This window comes from Electrophorus electricus, chromosome 17 (genome assembly GCF_013358815.1).
Source record: "Electrophorus electricus isolate fEleEle1 chromosome 17, fEleEle1.pri, whole genome shotgun sequence".
Lineage (NCBI taxonomy): Eukaryota > Metazoa > Chordata > Actinopteri > Gymnotiformes > Gymnotidae > Electrophorus > Electrophorus electricus.
Genome location: NC_049551.1, coordinates 16,980,043 through 17,000,379, shown reverse-complemented (window position 1 = coordinate 17,000,379; position 20,337 = coordinate 16,980,043). Strand labels below are relative to the sequence as shown.

Sequence of the window (20,337 nt, the reverse complement as noted above, 5' to 3'; positions counted from 1 at the left end):
GAGCCAAACAAAATACACTGTTTTGTGGCATACTCTGTGGCTTATGGGCTCTGCTCTTCTCAGTAGTTAGAACCAGCTCTTCTGGTTTGAAGGGGGGCAGTGACACTACAATAGTTTGGTTGCTTGGACGCTCAGACTCATCTTAGCGTACGTCTTTGGAGCTACCCGAAAAGCACAGGAGTAATGCGACCGAGTGTTTAGATTACTCTATCATCTTTTGTTGATGAAAGGTTATGTATTTCTTTACGGTTTCTGGGACTGTTGTGGTTGTAAGTCAGTCCAAGGCAAACAGGTGAGTGTCTTTGCTCTCCATGTTTAATGACTACTAGGATTCATGCTGTTGCTCTGTAACAGTGAAGCAGGCTTCCATGGTATTTGTTTAACCAGCGTGTTTCCTTCTCGTCTTAGTGCACAGTAAATTATTCCAGTTCCTTACTGTTGTAAAACTTGAAACTTGAACTATATTTTAAACAGTAAATACTTTACAGGAGCTTGTCCCCCTGTTAGTCTTGCTTTATTTACTTATTGTCGAAAGCCAGTCATGGATCTTTAAAAACTAAGGCTTGAGAGCCTTTGCTCAATTTTTACATGTGAATTGGAGTGTTGGAACAAGCTGACTCAATAAGTAAATAAAAATGTAAGTTAGCTATTGAGATTGAATATCATGGTTGAAATTTTTAGTTTGTGCACATTTGTCTCAGTGGCGTTATTGAGGCTGACAACATGCATATGCTTAAGGTAGAGTTGGAGTTGGAACCAGTTGCAACGACTCCAGTTGAAAGCACTGGGAACGAGGTGCTATAGTTCACTAAAACCATTAGGGAATACTCTTATGGTCCAGAAAGTGTCTGGATTCATTGAGTCACTGCATGTTGATATCCAACAATATCACATTCCAGAGTGGCTGCTGGTCTCAAGTGGAGCTTGGGTTATGGAGTTGTTATAGAACATCTGACCCAATTATCATCATCATTATACTATGGACAGATGAGCTGCTCAAGTACTTATGGAATATTGCTATCATTTAGTGCTTTAAGGGGCACTGGCATATCCTTTTAGCACCAGCCTCCAGGTTTTTATTGGCCAGATTAGAGTAAGTCTCTGAATGTGGATCCCCTGTAAAGCGAACCTCTCAAATTGTTATTTTAAGATGCTGCATGTGCAGTATTGTAGGAAAGCAGAGCTTGCTTGGCAGACAGCTGTCCAGTCCTGTAAAGGTATATACAGACAGCAGGGCATAATGTGCTGTCTTAGACTTTCAGCTACCAATGACTGTGGTTTTATTGATATTCAGACTTGGGTCTCAGTGATGGAACTTGGTCCTCTTAAGCAGTTGCTAATATAAGGAATTCAAAATATTGTCAAACAGATGTAAAGCCGTCCGTAGTGTTAAGACGGCGTGCTCATGTAAATCACACGGAGTAAGTCTTGCCATGTAAGGACATTGCTACTACATGGTTAGCAGCGACCTCTAGATTCTCTAGATGCTTACATGAGGTGTAGATGCATGCCTCGGACAGAGGGACTGTGCCCAGCTTTTTCTGAGCTTCCAGTAGTCTTTCTAGTTTCGACGCTGTTGCCTTTTTCCAGAACATGTAAGAGTAGTCTTTCAAGCTACATTTTTGGATAGAGGCGCTACACTACTTTAAGCCTATGTTGGTTCTCATACTGATACCTGTCTCAAGGCCAAATTCAACCAAAACTGTTAGGGATCAAGTTGCAAAATTATTAGGACAGGTACCAGTTCGTAAGTGAATGAATGAATCATTTAAATTGTCTTTATTTTTATATTTATATAATTGTTAATTCCTTTAATGTCTCTCTTAATTATTTTTCACTGGGTTTTTCAAATTACTTAACGTTTTTCTTTTTCATTTGGGCAAATACCTTCCTGAGGTGATGGAGCTCCTTAAAGCACTTTATGGACTGTTTAAGAAAGCGCTATACAAATAAAGCTTGTTATTATTATTGTTATTATTGTTATCATAATCATTATAAATGATTATGGTGTATATAGCACTGAACTTTGAGGGATGTTACATTTAAGATTACTCAGATTAGTTATACATCTTTAAATACGGTATCTTTAACTTTTGAAGATCTTATGAACGCTCACTCTCACATACCCCAGTCCAAATCAAGATAACTAGTTGAGAAGATTCTTCTTTGTGGAGTGTGGAAGGTGAGCTGCAGTGACTTCAGTCGTTTTCCCCACACCCATTCCCTGTTTTACTGCTTGCCCAAGGCGTTGGCTATGCTCTGACCTGCTTTCATGCCTGTAAAATTTGTCTGCATTTGATAAAGTATTTCACCTCCACATGTGTGGCTATCAAAAAAAAAAAAAAAAAAACTTGGTTAAATTGTGAAGTTACTGAATAGATTTCTATACACCATTGCTTAAAAAGTGTAGATTGTTACAAACTTAAAGTACAATGTTGATAACTACTTATGAAATGCTATAATGTTACTTTTTGTTAAAAGTGCGTGCCATTATGACATGTATTAACATGCATGCATTAACAAGTTATGACATTATGACATGTATTAATATGCTTGTATTAACAAGTTTATCATGTCTGTTAGATTACTGATAAATCTTACGTACTGCTATCAAGAAGATTACTCTGAAGATGCATCTGGCCTCCAAATTTAGACCATTGCCTACATGAGCATTCAGTGGCCAAAGCTGGATTTTAACAGTGCCAAATCTTTAATTGCAACCTGAAGGCCTTGACTTACCCTTGCACATACTGATGTAGATATAGTCCATTTATTTAACCTTTCTAGGTAGATAGCACTGGTGATATTTACAGGCATTCCTGTAGCGTTCCAGAAACTGGCTGTGTTTGTGCTTATATCACTTTGGCAGACTGCCACTGCAAGACTGTAGTATCAATATTTTCTTAGTGTTTAGAGACACTAAAGCATATGTTAGAAAACATAAACTGATTTAAAGCCATTTACCTTTTAGTATTTTACCATTGAAGAATATGTTCACGTCTGCGATTATTCTAATTATGTTAAAGCCATTCAATAGAATGTACTACATAATGAATAAGCTATATACTGGACATGGGCAATACAATACACAATATATACTGGGAAATGACTAGTATAGCCCAACAGCGGTTTTGAGCTTGAAGCATTTCTGCTGTAGCTTGTAAAACTGGCAAGTGGAGTTACTAACAATGAACAATTAACATGTATAACAAGCAAAATACAACAGTTTTACTTAATGTGTTTTATTTCATGGATCTTTGGTTGTCCCAGACTATACTTTAAAATGTCTTTCTTATTCGTAACTTTTCATTGAACTGTATTCCCTGCATGTCAAAGAATCTCGTACGTCTTGTTTTGGCCCCAAGGCTCTTGGCTTGACGTGAAGATACGTCAATAGTTGGCTCAATGGACTTACTGACTGCATACACATTGCTCCAAAAAAAAAAAATTTAAGAACACTTGAATCACATCAGATTTCGATGAATGAAAACTTGCAAAGTTGAAAATCTTTACATATAAATTGTGTACTTTGTTGAGAACAAAATGATATAACAACGATTAATCACAGAATGATCCATATTGTGTGAATTGCATCAAGGCAATCCATAACGTGACTCAGTAGTGTGACTTGCTCCCACGTGCCTGTATGCAGTCCTGACAACGTCTGGGCATGGCTCCTGTTGAGATGGTGAATGGTGTCCTGAGGCATCTCCTTCCAGGTCTGGACCAGGGCATCCGTGAGCTCCTGGTCAGTCTGTGGTGCTATTTGGCAACATCAGATGCACTGGTACATTCCAGAAGTTCTCAACTGGATTCAGGTTTGGGAATGTGAGGGCTGTGAGTGGCATCAATGCCTTTGTCATCCAGGAACTGCTCACACACTCTGGCCACATGAGGCGTGGCATCGTCCTGCAGCAAGAGAAATCCGGGACCCACAGCACCATCTTAAGATCTGACACTGGCTCTGAGTTCATCCCGGTGCCTAACAGCAGTTCGGGAACCGTTGGCTATCACATGGAGGTTTGTGCAGCCCTCCAGAGATATGCCTCCCCAGACCATCACTGAGCTACCGCCAAACCCGTCATGCTGGATAATGTCGCAGACAGCATAATGTTCACCACGGCCTCTCCAGACACTTTTATGTCTACCAAATGTGCCTAGTGTGAACCTGCTCAGGGTGCTGGTGATGGAGCTGCCAATTCTGGCATTTTCTGGCGAATGCCACCCTCACGCAGTTGGTTTCTGACAGTCTGGTCAGAATCATGCACACCAGTAGCCCACTGGAGGTCATTTGTAGGGCTCTGGTTCTGCTTTTGTTCCTCCTCACACAAAGGGGCAGATGCTGGTCCTGTTGCTTGCTTGATGAGGAACTTGACTACCTGTGCAACCTGTACGGGCTGCAGGTACCACCTAATATTACCAGTAATGACCAGGGCACAGCAAAATACAAAACTAGAGCACTGTAGAGAAGAATCGGTCAGCAAGGATAATGAACGAATAATTGTGAACATCTGCAAAGCCAGAGTACCTTTGGGCGGTTGTCCCGCTGTTGCCTCCAGTGCACCTGTCAACCTTCATTGGTGCCAATGCAGGAGAAATTGATTCACACTTATTTATGGACAGATTGAGATCCCTGCAGTTGAACTGACTTGGTGTTATACTGTGATGATTGGGCGTCCGCTTCCTGTACAGTATGATGTTAAGAGAAGTGGGAAGTACAGAGGAAGGAAAAGAAAGGAACTGAAGCAGAAAACTGTTACATTCTCAGTACTAAAGCTACCAGAGCTATGAAATGGGCGGTTCTATGCTAATTTATATGTGATGGGGTCTAATCATTTTAATAGGTTAGGAGTAAAAAAAAAAAACCAGCTAACAGATCTTGAACACAGTTTAAAATAGACTATTTATTTTTACTATTTCATATGTATTATAGTTTTAAGAATCTTGATAACTCTGAACACAGCTTGGCAATTCATCAAAGGATAGACTGATCATAATTAGACTAGACAGATCGAGTTCACATTGCAGGCTGTTGACTGTAATTTTACTTGGTAGCATTCTTCCATATCATTCTTAATGCAAGTTATCTTATTCATCATGCAGAAATACAATTGATGTAATTTGTTGAATGACATGAATGATGTTTTGTGATTGTAAAACTGTTTTATTTGAGGCATGGTGTTCTTTACTGACTTGTTAGTGAATATTTGGCAAGTATTTTTCTGTTCCTAATGGAATAACTAAGATACTGTCAGTTGTCAGTATCCTAGATCTGTGCCTTCTTTCTACTTTTGCTACTAATCAGTTAAGGTAGCCTGATTTTTCTGTCTTTTCAAACTCACGAACAATTAGCTTTTGCTTAGTACCTTAATTTGGAGGAAACTTGAACATGTGACCAAGCTCATGTTTGTCTGGTAAAATGGGAGGATTTCACAATCTGCGTCTCTCCTTCCAATTAGAATAGTGAAGTGCAGACTCGTGATCTCTAGTAGCTATTAAATTTGACCACGTACCAAGAGTCATTTCCTAAAAAAAAAAAAAAAAAGCTTCTTATTATATTACACTTCACAAATTTAAGGTGCATAACATTTCTTGTTTATAGCCCTTACCAATATCCAATATATGATATCATTCTCATGAATTTCTCTCTGGGACTAAAAATCTGATCGATCTGTCTGTCTGTCTATCTATTTGTACAAAGAGCAATGACTTTTCCTGCATTGGTGATAGAATATTATTTTGTGCTATGGCCAGAGACCAAAGCAACTTGTACTGAAGAATCTATTTTACTGTTATCCAGGAGTCATAATTTGTCAAAACTCAACATAGAAATATCAGTTCCATCTTTGTGTGTGTGTGCGGTTATTGCACATCATTTAATCTCTTTCCACAACTCTGGATCGTCTAATGCCGTAAATGCCTGCACACGTTTACGGCGATGTCCAATAATGTTCAACCAGCGTACACCAGTGTGGAATGCGGGCCGGATGGACGACTTCCGCCCCGGGCGACATTCCTGGCCAGGGGGACCACCTACTGTGCAGCATCTCTCGCTAACGCAAACGCACAGGCTTCCACGATATGGACTTGCAGGCGTGCCAACCCGCATCACTGGCTAAAACGAACATCTGCAGCATCTGAAATGGAACCGGATCTCAAAAGTACCGTAACGTTACCGAGGTTACGAAGCAGTCCAAAGGACAGGTGTCAGGCTTAGAATATGGCTTATGGCTGGAACTTAACTACGGTGAAACGAGATCTTCTTAAAATCGAAGTGCTAAACGTACCGTGTCGTCTTTTACCAGCGACGTTACAAAACGTGCCCGTTACGTCACCGCTCCGTTGGCGTTTCTCATACAGCACGAGGAAAGCTCATCCAGCAATGTGTCGGTGCATTGCTGCTGAAGTCGCGTACTTGCAGTGGGAGCAGGAAACGAATGTGCTACTTTATAGCAGACAACGAATCGGCCAATTCGAAATGTGGTCGTCTGGTTAAATTCCTCAAAGAGATGGTGTCCTTCCAGCACGCTGAGCGGAGACACGTTATGTAAGACCTTTAGTTAAGCACCATGTGAAGCATAAGAGGGGGCAATTTCCCCCCATTTCAGGCCCTGTAACTTATCTGAGTAAAAATATCTTATGCAGTGCAGGTAGATGTTGGACACTGGTTGGAAAACTTTGTGCTAATAAACAGTGAACTATCTTTTAATCACATACTATAGTGATTGTACTATAGGCTATTTTTTTTTTCTAGATCCTTTCAGGTTGTACTTCCATTTTCATCCATTTTGCTTCAAAAACCTGAAAGGCTTTTATCATAGGCTGTACAAGGACAGCGATGTGTGCATGAGTGATGAATGATGGTGTCAGGGAAGACTCATGCAGACCTTAGTGAGAGAAAGCCTGTTTCACCCTCATGTATTCTGCTTTTGTATCCTGAAATGTGAAACAGCTTTTCTGTTTTCATTTTGCTTCCTGTCTCATGTTCAACCTAATATCCTGGTATGCAGCCACCAGACTGGATTATTGCGCATTATTTACATCCGTGCCCAGAATAATCAGTTGTTGTTGTTTTTTTTCCTGAAGAGATTTAGAGAGCCTTTTAGAGCTTAGGGTCCCTTTAAAGAGTGACTGTGGGAGGGCTCAGCAAACTCAACCAGCTCATCATTTCAGAAAATGTCAATGGTGAGTCACAAATTGGTGTGCAAACTGCGTCTTCTCTCCATTAACTGAGCGTAAATGCAGTTAAAAAAAGTGCTGGTCTTGACTTGACTCATTATGTCAGATTTTCGACACTTTCTGACCCCACCTACATGAATTTAAAATTATATCACAAGCTTTGATCCGATCAGAAAGCTCCATCATTATGACTTAACTTATGACACATCATGATGTTAACTGAGTTGTTTTTTGTCCTACTGTTGTCTCTCACCATAGCCAAGGTTCTCTTGTGTGAGAGGCAATAATAATAGTAATTTCTGCCTGTGAGCTATTGTAAAGCTTCCACAGACACTGTCTAATCTTTCTCAATGCCTTCTTTTTCATATTAACCATCCATTGCTTGACACTTGTCTTGGGAGCCTCTGTATTTAAACGAAGCTAATTCAGTGCAAATACTCAGCATTGTATCAGAAAGAGTATTGCTTCTTCTTCTAACATTATCCAGGGCTATATTTGGAATTGGCTCTGCAGATCTGTTCTCTCAAGGCATATGATTTCAAAAACGTCTAGAAATTGGTAAGAAATTACAGGAGCTTGCATCTCTTTGAAAAGCATAATCCGCATGTGTGCGGGTGGTGTCAGGGCGGCGCTGTAGGGCCACCTGGCAAACCTGAATCAGAGACTTCCAATACAGGAGCTGCACTGACAGAGGGATTTTTAGCAAATTCCCCACCATTTCACGCCCAACCCACTTATTATTTCTGACTTTTTGTGACCCAGGAAGCTACAATGAAAGCCCAGGCTATCCTCCTAACCCTATGTTGGGGCCCTGGGTTTTTAATCTATTGGTGAATGCATAAATATGGAACTGTTGCCTTCGTTATGCTGTGTTAAACTCTCACTGTATTTTGTGAGCCTACACAGATTTGTGAAACATTACCTAAAGCAAATTGTGACATGCTCAACAGGTTTTTAACAGGTTATGCTGTTTTGCTTTTTTTTTTTTTTCTCAGTACTTTGAGAGTTAAAGACATCACAAGCCTGAACAGTCCTCAGTGATGAAAAAGAATGACTGACTACCATACTGAGGACAGACCAGAGAGTGTGAGTGAATTTCAGCTGCTTTTGTGTCAGTTGTTGTATAAAGACTGAACTTGATAATACCATAATTATATGAAGGAGGAATATTGTCTGTGTTACAAAAAATTGCATTAGCAGCCCCACTGTGTAGGCAAAAAATAATTTAAAGGGTAACTTTAAGCTAATGAGTAGCCTATTTTGGGTCTTTGATATTATATAAAAAGCTTTCTTTAATATAATATATTTATTATTGTGTATAATAACTGTGTAATATTGGTGTAATTATGAAAAAAATGGTATGCTTAACCACATGTTTACTGATTAATATGAATCTGATTAATAATTGACCTTAAGATTGGGTGACATGATGATGTGATATCATGGGGTATTGTCAGCAGGTACATATTGTGGGTTTCATGAGCGAACTGTTCCACTGCATGTTTCATACGCAAGTGCTCCGTCAGAGTTGCGAAGCGCCACTCTTGCCCAGTCCTCCCGGTACTCCGTCAGTGCTCCGACACATTTCCCTCTCCCATTGTAATCTTTGGCCTATGAGGAAATGCCAGATATCAAAGAGGTGAACATCTACCTGGACAGTTACTGCCTAATTGTCACGTTCGCCCCTCCCTGGCGTCGCGGTTCCCACGGCAATGCCCGTTTATTTACTTCCTGGTTTTGGTTCCTCTGGTTTCCTTGTTTTGGTTTCTTTTGCTTCTGCCCCTTACTAGTTTCTTACCTCCCTGTTATTGTACCCATAGACTTGTATTAGTCTGTATCTAGATTGTTTGTGTTCAGTCGTTGCAAAGTCTCGTCTACTCATTTCTGCCTTTGTCAGTTTATCTGGTTAGTTGATCTTTGCCTGGTTTTTGGATCGTTCTCTCTCTGCCTGTTCCCTGTCTGCCTTGGTTGCTTCATGGACTGCTTTTCTGGATATACGACCTTCGCTCATGTACTTTGGATTCTGTCTGAGGAGTAAGCGTGTTCTCTACTGAAGCTGCATTCGCCCTACTCCGTCTGCACGTGCTAGATTCCGTCTGCACGTGCTAGAGCACTACACCGATCAATCAGACGCTATTAAATATTATTTACATATCCTTATGATGCACGTGTATATTATCCAGGGTTAGTAGGTAAAGCCAATTAAAATGTAATTGCATTAATTTCATTCTGAGAGTTGAACTCAGAAATACTATTCTTTTCTATAAAATATCTCTGGTTTGTGATCAAACAGAAATGTTTCCTAGTATCAATGAGATAAATGGAAACATATGCAAATCTCAAATCAAATATCAGAATTTATTCAGCTTTTCCCTTTGAAGCGGAAGATTTTGCCTTAATATACAAACTCTAAAATGCTTTTCCCATTAGTTTGTATTTAAAGAACATCTATAATTTAAATTAATCTAAAAAATTTTGTTTCAGCAATAGATTGCTTATTTAAGAAGGTTTGATCATTCTTGTTTAAGCATTTGGAATAATTGTTAGAAGCTAAAAATGTCATAGCAAAATGTCACTTAAAAACCCAAAATTGGTTGTGCAATCAGGCATATAACATACGCAACCTATATACAGTCATATAACGTATTGCAAACTAAATATGGGCAATAACTTAATGGCAATATCTTCCACAAACACTTAATTTAGTTACAGTCCTGTGGAATGATTGAGGCATTTTGGCCCATTCTTCAGTGCAGGACTTTCAGTATTTTTGGGTTGTCTTGCTTATGGCCTCAGATCACACCTTAGCATTTCAGTAGGTCTGATGTATCTCTATCTAGGCAAGACTTAGATTACAGATGTATGCTCTTACATTCTGTAGATGTTCCTTCTACAACAAAGAAACCTCACATCATTATGCTCCCTCCAACTTGATTTGCACATGGGATGAGGACTTGGTGATGGTATGCAATGTTTTTTTCCAGAACATATCTGTATACAACATTTTCTACCTTTTTTCTTATCTAACCACAGCAAATGTACTTTGCACCGGAGTAGGAGTTTCTGTTGTGGTAAATTCTAATCTTGTTCAGGCCCAGGTCTTCTGATGTTCTCTTTTGATAGGGCCATACTGCACTTAACCCAGCCCTGCTGTTAAAAGCATGTATCCACAGTTGTGGGGTTTAATGTGGCTGGACAAGACTGAAACCACAGCTGGCCTGATTAGCTGAACACCTAAAACTATCCTGATTTCAGAAGTCATTATCCTATTTGTTCACATATTTTTTCCATTGATGACCATGACTGTTCAAACCTTTTTTCAGTAAAGATATTAAAATGTAAATTGTTGTCTGTGTAATTTGTTAAATTAGATTGCCTTTATTTGTTATGACATCCATTCAAATGGAAATTCACTTACTATTATACAAATAAACCTGCCTTGTTTTTAACAATAAGTGCAAAGTTTCCTGGGAACATTTTGTTCAGTAAAACCATTCCTTTATGAAAAAAGAAAGCTTATGACCTCAAGTTTTTTATAGGTGTATTTTTGATTTATACCTGTTATTTATTTATCACATATAGTAACTTTACTACAAGTTTAAAATGTATTTGAAGGTTTGAATATAGATACTATATTAGTGCATGGATGAGAATGTGACCAATATGAATCATGTTCTTCCTATTGGTATCACTCTGGTGGCCATGGTATCAAATGATTTTAAGTAAAATGAATGTAAAATTTCCTTAACAGTTGAAAATGCAATGTCCATTTATTGCATTGCCTTGAAATCAGTACTACGTTTGTTGGAGCTACATAATGGAATGGATTATCCATTAAATAATTATAGGAGACAGCTTTATACACTAATGTAGTAGAGATAACAGCATTGTTTTGTTAACCCTTTGCATGTCACCACTGATTGTGCTCTGTACATTTTGAAGGTTGATGTCATTTTAAAGGAGTGGTGTGTTCTCTTACTGAATAGGTGTAAAGATCACTGTAAAGGCAGCACTTCAGTACACACTGTTCAGTCTCAGTGTGCACTCTCTGGTGGGCTGTCTGCCTGCATTAGCATCAGCCATGTCCAGCAGTGTAATTCCAAATCAATGTTTGTAATGCCAGTAAATGAGGTCACATGACAACAAGCGCACAGACAATGAATATATTACTGTAGACTGCCATTAAATGATTTTGTAATTCGATGACTGGGAATGGACACTGAGCGTTCTCCAGCATGCTTAAGGTTCCTTATTTTTGCGTCATTTTTCAAAGGGTAAAAAGCTTCATTTGCAAACAACAATTGTTAGTCATTGGCAATCTTGTTGGGATTTGCTCTGCACGCTTGATTGCTCCCTCTGCATTAACTTTGTGCCTAATGCCTTTTCTGTTGGAAGCACCAGAGGTATCAGTAGTAGAACATTTTCTCATCGTCTACTTTCTTGCACATCCCTGTATAGGGCAAAAAATTAGAATGACTCCAAGGGATTGTGACACACAGTGGCCCTAGAATGTATTAGAACATTGGGTAATTTGAAAAAAGTGATCTCTTTTAGGATATCTTTTCCAATGTGATATCGTTTCATCATGGCTGAAGGTGTCTCTGCCTCAGAGCAGTATTGTTTGAATACACAGAAACTAGACTGGTCACTTGGAAACTGTAATTTCTTGCTAATGAAATTAAAATCATTAATGCTAATTGAAAAGAAAGATAGGCCTGATAAAAATATGAAGCGTCAGTGATTCAAAACATAACCTTGATGCATGAGCAAGTTGAAAACAATGCAGTGAAGTTTAACTGGCAGTGTTTTATCTGTTGATTTAAAGTATTGGTACAATTGTTGTTGTTGAATTGTAAACAATACTAAACTGAGGGTGAGTGCACACCTGAGGGTCCTACACATAAGTGCAGCTAAACTGCACCTTTGGAGGGGAGCATGTACAGCATTTCCTTGGTTTAGATTTTAGATTTTTACATTTTATGCCTTTTTTCCTGCCAAAAACAGTTTTAAAATACTTGGAATGATTTAAGGTAAACGTTAGATGCACTTTGTAATTAAAATGTTCATAGCTCTTACATTCAGCTGATTCGTTTTTAAAAATTATTTAACTTGCTTCCAAACATTTATATCATGTTGGGATGGTTCTCAGTATGCTAATTCTCATCCTTTTGACTGTCTTGCCCACCACTGTGATGTGGATATGTGTCTGCTGTGGGGCTTTGGGCTGTGTCTCGGCCGCTGTGATGTGGATATGTGTCTGCTGTGGGGCTTTGGGCTGTGTCTCGGCCGCTGTGATGTGGATATGTGTCTGCTGTGGGGCTTTGGGCTGTGTCTCGGCCGCTGTGATGTGGATATGTGTGGGCTCTCTGATGGCTCTCGGGCTGAGATGTGCTCGGGTGGCTAGCCCCGTGTAGTAACGGGCTTAGGCCGACTGGTCACAGCAGGCAGCTTCTGAAATGCCAGGCAGCTGCTCTGCCGGTGTCAGAGGAAGACAGGCTCAGCACAGTACACCCTGGCCACCTTCGCCCACTCCAATCCTGGCGATCCATGCGAAAGTGTCTCTGCTTAAATGCTTCTTTTATTCGACCCCTAGTAACTAATTTTGTACAGCTAAAGGAAAGGGAAAAAAAGCCTAAATCAATTTCATCTTAAGTCAATGTATTGACATGTGAGAAAGCCCATGTAATTACGCAGTTTGCCTGGCACATGAATACAGAACGGTGCATGGATGCACTTCTTAGTTGCTTAGATCAGGATTTCTCATTTCAAGCTGACCACACTGCAGAACAAAACCCAGACCAATACTCTGCCTCCTGTCTTCTCCCCAAGGAGAAACAAAGCTCTGCTCACACTAGTGGAGAGAGATGATGTGCACCGTCTCCTTAAGAGCTCCCATAAATTCAACTTAGCTGAATGTGCCAGTGAGAATGACCTAGCTCAGAGCAACAATAAACACCAGTAGGGCAGCAGGTGCTGTAGTGCTTTCATTTTGCTCAGTTCAATTATGCATCATCTCTTATTCATATGCCTCTGTGCAGTTTGTAATTCAAAATCAAATTATGTGTACAATCATGTACATAGAAATAATCATGGCTAAAAATTGATTAGGAGGAAATGGGCTATAAAGACCTGCTGACACATTTATCAGGTGACTCAGGGCAATCACTCTTGTCAACTGATATACCAAAGCCTCAAGAGGTGTATTTTAATATTTACCTGCAATATTGTTTGTACAGGACAGCACAGGAAGTAAGCAGAACATGCTGTGAGTACAAGATGACTGGTTAAGGAAGTTAATTTATTTTACACCACCACTTGATCGATAAAATGCATTAGAGAGATTTCAGTATCTTGTAATTGGTTGTCAAATCACCATGTAAAGACAACCATATGAACAGAGATGTCATCACATTTATGCAGAAAACACTGTTGGGTGATGATGGATCTTTTTTTCCAAAGACAAATAAAACTAATTCCAAGTTAAAATAAGGATATGGCTTGTGTGGCTTGGTTTAGAAGGTGAGATTTTTTTTCCCCCAGACTAGGTGATGCCACATGTGGCAGAAACTTGATTACTTTGGCAGCATTGTAGTACTCTGGAGTATTTAACAGGTTGGGTCAGGATATTTTCTAATGCAGCAACCTGCATTTATAAACGACTTTGCACGGATTGGATTTGGTTGCTGGGGACCAAAAACATGCCCCAGACAGTGTATTTCTCCATGACTGCTGAGAGTGGTGGGGAGATCGCGCACTGCAGCACTCACAAACTCCTCTAATTAACAAGCATCTAAAACGCTGGCTACGTTTTCTGTAAATGGCTGGCAACGTGGGTTGGGCCATTCATCACATATTGGAGCAGTATTATGAATATGATGGTACAAATATAACTAGTAGTATTATATAATAATAGCAGTTACTGACATGCAAAAAACATTGTCCAAAATGCTGACTAAAATATTTCAGAATACCTTTATCATTACTGAGACAGTTCTGTTATGTATCTCACAGGAACCTCATGTGAGCTGAATTTTTGAGACATTTAGCAATTTACAGTTTCATAAGATGTTCTTAAGAATACAAAGCTAATACCATAAATATGTTGCAGAAATGTAATGAGTCAATAATTTGTACTCTCATCATAGCTCCTGTTGTTCAATTGTGCAACGTTTTTTTCCCTCAGGTGCCATATGATCACTAACAAACCCGTTACTAATACATTTGGCTCAGGAACTCACAAATAATGGTGCTAGCTTATATTATTAACATTAATGAGGGACAGTGAAGATTGTAATAGATGGACTTTGCTGTTTTTGCTCTTGCTGTTAGCAGAATGCATAAATCATTTTTACTGATTCAAATGTGAATGTAAATGTTGAGTTTCCCAAGCATGAGGTATACGAGCTTCTCGTGCAGTACTGAATTTTGACATACTTTTGTCGCATATCAGGTTTCTATCATGTTTACTTGCATCATACTTGGAAATAAGTGTATCACTTGAATATATTTAAAGGACAATTTGTTTTACTCCATACCTTATTCCAACTGCTGTTTCCTATGAATTGTAACCATGATCACAGCCTATGGAGATTTATTGGTGTGTTTAAAGTCTACTAGGTACTAAAGCATTCTGCGAGGTTGTGCAATGCACAGCTATAAATGGAATGGAAACTGAAAAATGGACTGAAAATCTAATTTGGACTGGATTTTAATGGAGGAAACCTTTTGAGCAAACTTGGTGGCTGTCTCATGGTGAGGGTTCACTTGTACTGTCAGCAGCCAGCATAAACACAGATATTCCAGTGTCTTTTAAAATGAGTCACAATTTACAGTAGCATTTTAGATACCAAATTATGTGAGCATGCTCCTTAAGGTCTCTAGATATGTGGTATTACTGGGATAAATCCTCTAGATGACCCGAATGGTCTCTTTAGGAGTTTGCATATATGCTTCTGGCACTGTGCACTCAATTTGGTTTGAATTAGGTCACGATTAGTGAAATGCATTATTTACCATAATTAACATGATTTTTTTTTTTCTTAACAACATTACTTCAGGGCCACATTACACACATCTAATATATTCCAAAGTATGAGGCTTAGTCATAGTACAAATATGCTTACATAATGAGCAACCGTATGATTGTACTTGTAACAGATATTCATTATGTACAAACATCATTAATTGGGCAAAAGGCCTTTTCTGAGCATATCGACAACACTGAACACATTTAGTACACACTTTAGTAACTAGGATGCCAATTTAGTTACCTATAAACAAATAGCCACTTAGAAATACTAAGGCAGTCTGTTTCACTTGCTGAACTAGTATATTTTCACTATGTAAAGGGCAAGTCTGTTATAGACTTACATATCATATATGTAACTCAATGACACAATTTTTTTTATCTCATTAAGAAACATCATTACACATTTGATATTAATTCCACTTCTGGGTTCTCAGTTGCACAGTTGTGTGTATTTTAATGCAAATAGCTTCTCCTCCAAAGCTGTAGCATTCATTAAATGTAGAGAACCTCTAGCACTCTGGACCTCCCAAACCTCCAGTACTGTGGCCAAAGCAGTAGCTATATCACCTCTGCACAGTTATGCACCTTTGGACTGTAAAACTGTAGAAATGTTCACATCTTCTTGTAATATCATGTAAATGAGTCTATTTCCTATATTTTGCTCAGATCTACAGATATGTATATATTCACATAATGTTTTTTTTCTTTTCACTCAGCTCTTTTGTGTAACTACTCTCTCTTTCTTCTATTTATTTTTCTTGTGTCTTATATTAGTTAAATATAATTTATATATTTTAAATACTTCATTAGTCCTCTTGTACATGTCCAGTCTATACTGTAGTCTGCTATGGTATATGCCATACATGTGTGCAATGATTCTGTTTCTGATTTATGGATATCTGTCTTAAAGGCGCCCCACTGAACATTAGTTGGGTGTATTCCTTTTCCAGCTATCTGCTGATGGAAGGCCAACAGCTAGGACAGCATGTGGTTGGAGTGTTGGTAATTTCATCACAGCAAGGAGTTCATATCAAGTCATATTAAAGTCCGCTCTAGGGTACCCCACTGCTCTGTTCTAATGACAACCTGAATTATAAAGAGCATCGTCCCAGAGGACACTGTCAAAGCAAATGTTTCTAGAGTTTAACTGCAGAGTCATTCATTAAAATCACTCGTTAAAACGGGTCTTGGCCATTTTCATTTGTGTTTTGTTTAATGAGATTCATTTCTTATGTTCGATATTTTAATTTCATGGCATTCAGATTTTATTTAGCCTTGTCCTTGTCAATAGCAACAAATACACGACTGCTGGGCTATATAAAGCCCACAAAAATGATTAATTTTAATTTTGAGTTTAAAACCACTGTCAGGTTCTGAGCACCAACAGAAACAGAACGCAGTAGGGCAGGTGTAGTGTAATAGAGAGCAGGGGCAGGTGTAGTTTAATAGAGCGCAGGGGCAGGTGTAGTTTAATAGAGCGCAGGGGCAGATGTAGTTTAATAGAGAGCAGGGGCAGGTGTAGTTTAACAGAGCGCAGGGGCAGGTGTAGTTTAATAGAGCGCAGGGGCAGGTGTAGTTTAATAGAGAGCAGGGGCAGGTGTAGTTTAACAGAGCGCAGGGGCAGGTGTAGTGTAATAGAGAGCAGGATAGTCTAAAAGCGTGGTCCACGATGTAAACAATACAGACAGGGAAACAGGAGAATGGAAAACAACCCAGTATAACAAACAACGATAATCCACGGCTCAGAAATGAGACTTCGCACAGATAAACCCAGAGACTAACAAGGCGCAGGTGAGCATAACGACAGGCGAAGATACAAACAAGGGGTGAGACAGATTGAAACCAGAACAAGGATGCACGAGGGAACAAAACTGGGAAGTAATCAAACAGGTACTGTTGCCGTGGGAACCGTGACGCCAGGGAGGGGTGAACGTGGGACCTGCATGAAATGTTTGGAAATAAGTTTTAAATCTGACCAAGTTATAATTTCATTCTGAACAGCCTTCTCAAACTCTGAACTGATAGAATCCTGTAAAATGAGTGAAATAACAAGATAAGTCTTATAATGCTCACCTTTCAATATCAGAAAGAAACTTTTTTTATACATTTGTCTAGTTGTTTGTCAGATGATGTCAAAACAAAGGATTCTTCGGAGAAAAATGAAGTCAGAGTGGAATTCATGAGCAAGACGGAGTTCTTTGAACTGAGCTTCATCGGGCAAAAGCACTAAAAGTTTTCTCTGTTCTGATCATGGGATACTAAACGTTATGATGACCCTGATCTTAATTCTTCATTAATATTATCATCACTTAATCATTTCATAAGCTTTGTTTTGTACAGTTTGCATTTCAGAAGAATGTTATGTTGCAACTGTTTCTATAATATTGTACTGGTTCTCTGATACTGCAGTCAATCCAGCAGACTCTCTTCTCTAATTTCCTTTCCTGTGTGGTCACACGGCCACGTTTTATGTTCCCTTGGTGGAAGAGTGCACACTGTGCGCTGACTGCAAATGACCCCGTTAGTGCATTAGGTTGGGGACTCTGCTTTCAGCATGCCCTCAGGCTTTCACAGGATGACTCAAGCTAAGCTTATAAATAATGAATTGTACATTAGAGCTTCAGTGCAAAATGGGGGGGGGGGGTACAGGAAAAGGATATAATAGCAAAGTGATGACCATTTTTGCTGTCTTTATTTTAACTGTGTGCACAATGATTGCGCCACATAATCAGATATAACGTATTGTACCTTTAGAGAATATGAGTGGTGGTGAGAATAGATTTTATGCTGATTTTCCTTTTTCAGATTTCATCACTATTCCAATTTACGGGTTGAAGTTTTCAGCTTGGTGATGCCATAATTGTACATGTACCCAACGTCTCATTATTAGTAATTAAAATGTATTTTCACTGACTGTGTACCAAAGTGAAATGGCAGTTTCCTGCAGCTCACTGCAACATTAAACAACCGCTATGGGAGTCAGTCTAAGTGAAACACTGGTGTCCCCCGTAGCACAAGGGTCAGAAAAGTAGCCAAGCAGTAAGCTGAGGGAAGCGGCCTTTTAGGTTGAAGTCCGACACACACATAACTGCACATCGTAACTACACACACATAACTGCACATCATAACTACACACACATAACTGCACATCGTAACTACACACACATAACTGCACATCATAACTACACACACATAACTGCACATCGTAACTACACACATAACTGCACATCATAACTACACACACATAACTGCACATCATAACTACACACACATAACTGCACATCGTAACTACACACACATAACTGCACATCGTAACTACACACCGATAACTGCACATCATAACTACACACACATAACTGCACATCATAACTACACACACATAACTGCACATCATAACTACACACACATAACTGCACATCATAACTACACACACATAACTGCACATCATAACTACACACACATAACTGCACATCGTAACTACACACCGATAACTGCACATCATAACTACACACACATAACTGCACATCATAACTACACACACATAACTGCACATCGTAACTACACACACATAACTGCACATCGTAACTACACACCGATAACTGCACATCATAACTACACACACATAACTGCACATCATAACTACACACACACAACTGCACATCGTAACTACACACACATAACTGCACATCGTAACTACACACCGATAACTGCACATCATAACTACACACACATAACTGCACATCATAACTACACACACATAACTGCACATCGTAACTACACACACATAACTGCACATCGTAACTACACACCGATAACTGCACATCATAACTACACACACATAACTGCACATCATAACTACACACACATAACTGCACATCATAACTACACACACATAACTGCACATCGTAACTACACACACATAACTGCACATCATAACTACACACACATAACTGCACATCATAACTACACACACATAACTGCACATCATAACTACACACACATAACTGCACATCATAACTACACACACATAACTGCACATCGTAACTACACACACATAACTGCACATCATAACTACACACCGATAACTGCACATCATAACTACACACACATAACTGCACATCGTAACTACACACACATAACTGCACATCATAACTACACACACATAACTGCACATCGTAACTACACACACATAACTGCACATCATAACTACACACACATAACTGCACATCGTAACTACACACACATAACTGCACATCGTAACTACACACACATAACTGCACATCGTAACTACACACCGATAACTGCACATCATAACTACACACACATAACTGCACATCATAACTACACACACATAACTGCACATCGTAACTACACACATAACTGCACATCGTAACTACACACACATAACTGCACATCATAACTACACACACATAACTGCACATCATAACTACACACACATAACTGCACATCATAACTACACACACATAACTGCACATCATAACTACACACCGATAACTGCACATCATAACTACACACACATAACTGCACATCATAACTACACACACATAACTGCACATCGTAACTACACACACATAACTGCACATCGTAACTACACACCGATAACTGCACATCATAACTACACACACATAACTGCACATCGTAACTACACATACATAACTGCACATCGTAACTACACACACATAACTGCACATCATAACTACACACACATAACTGCACATCATAACTACACACACATAACTGCACATCGTAACTACACACACATAACTGCACATCGTAACTACACACACATAACTGCACATCGTAACTACACACACATAACTGCACATCATAACTACACACACATAACTGCACATCATAACTACACACACATAACTGCACATCGTAACTACACACACATAACTGCACATCGTAACTACACACACATAACTGCACATCATAACTACACACACATAACTGCACATCGTAACTACACACACATAACTGCACATCGTAACTACACACACATAACTGCACATCGTAACTACACACACATAACTGCACATCGTAACTACACACACATAACTGCACATCATAACTACACACACATAACTACACACACATAACTACAC

At 39.1% G+C, this 20,337-nt stretch overlaps 1 long non-coding RNA gene across 1 annotated transcript in view; it reads left to right on the top strand.

The window, feature by feature from the left end:
• The first annotated feature begins 4,960 nt into the window (after positions 1-4,960).
• Positions 4,961-20,337, top strand: part of LOC113583731 — a 17,682-nt gene continuing 2,305 nt past the window's right edge. The window contains exons 1-3 of the long non-coding RNA XR_004777055.1: positions 4,961-6,547; positions 7,087-7,185; positions 8,175-8,265. This is a non-coding gene — a long non-coding RNA (uncharacterized LOC113583731). The remainder of the gene's footprint in view (positions 6,548-7,086; positions 7,186-8,174; positions 8,266-20,337) is intronic.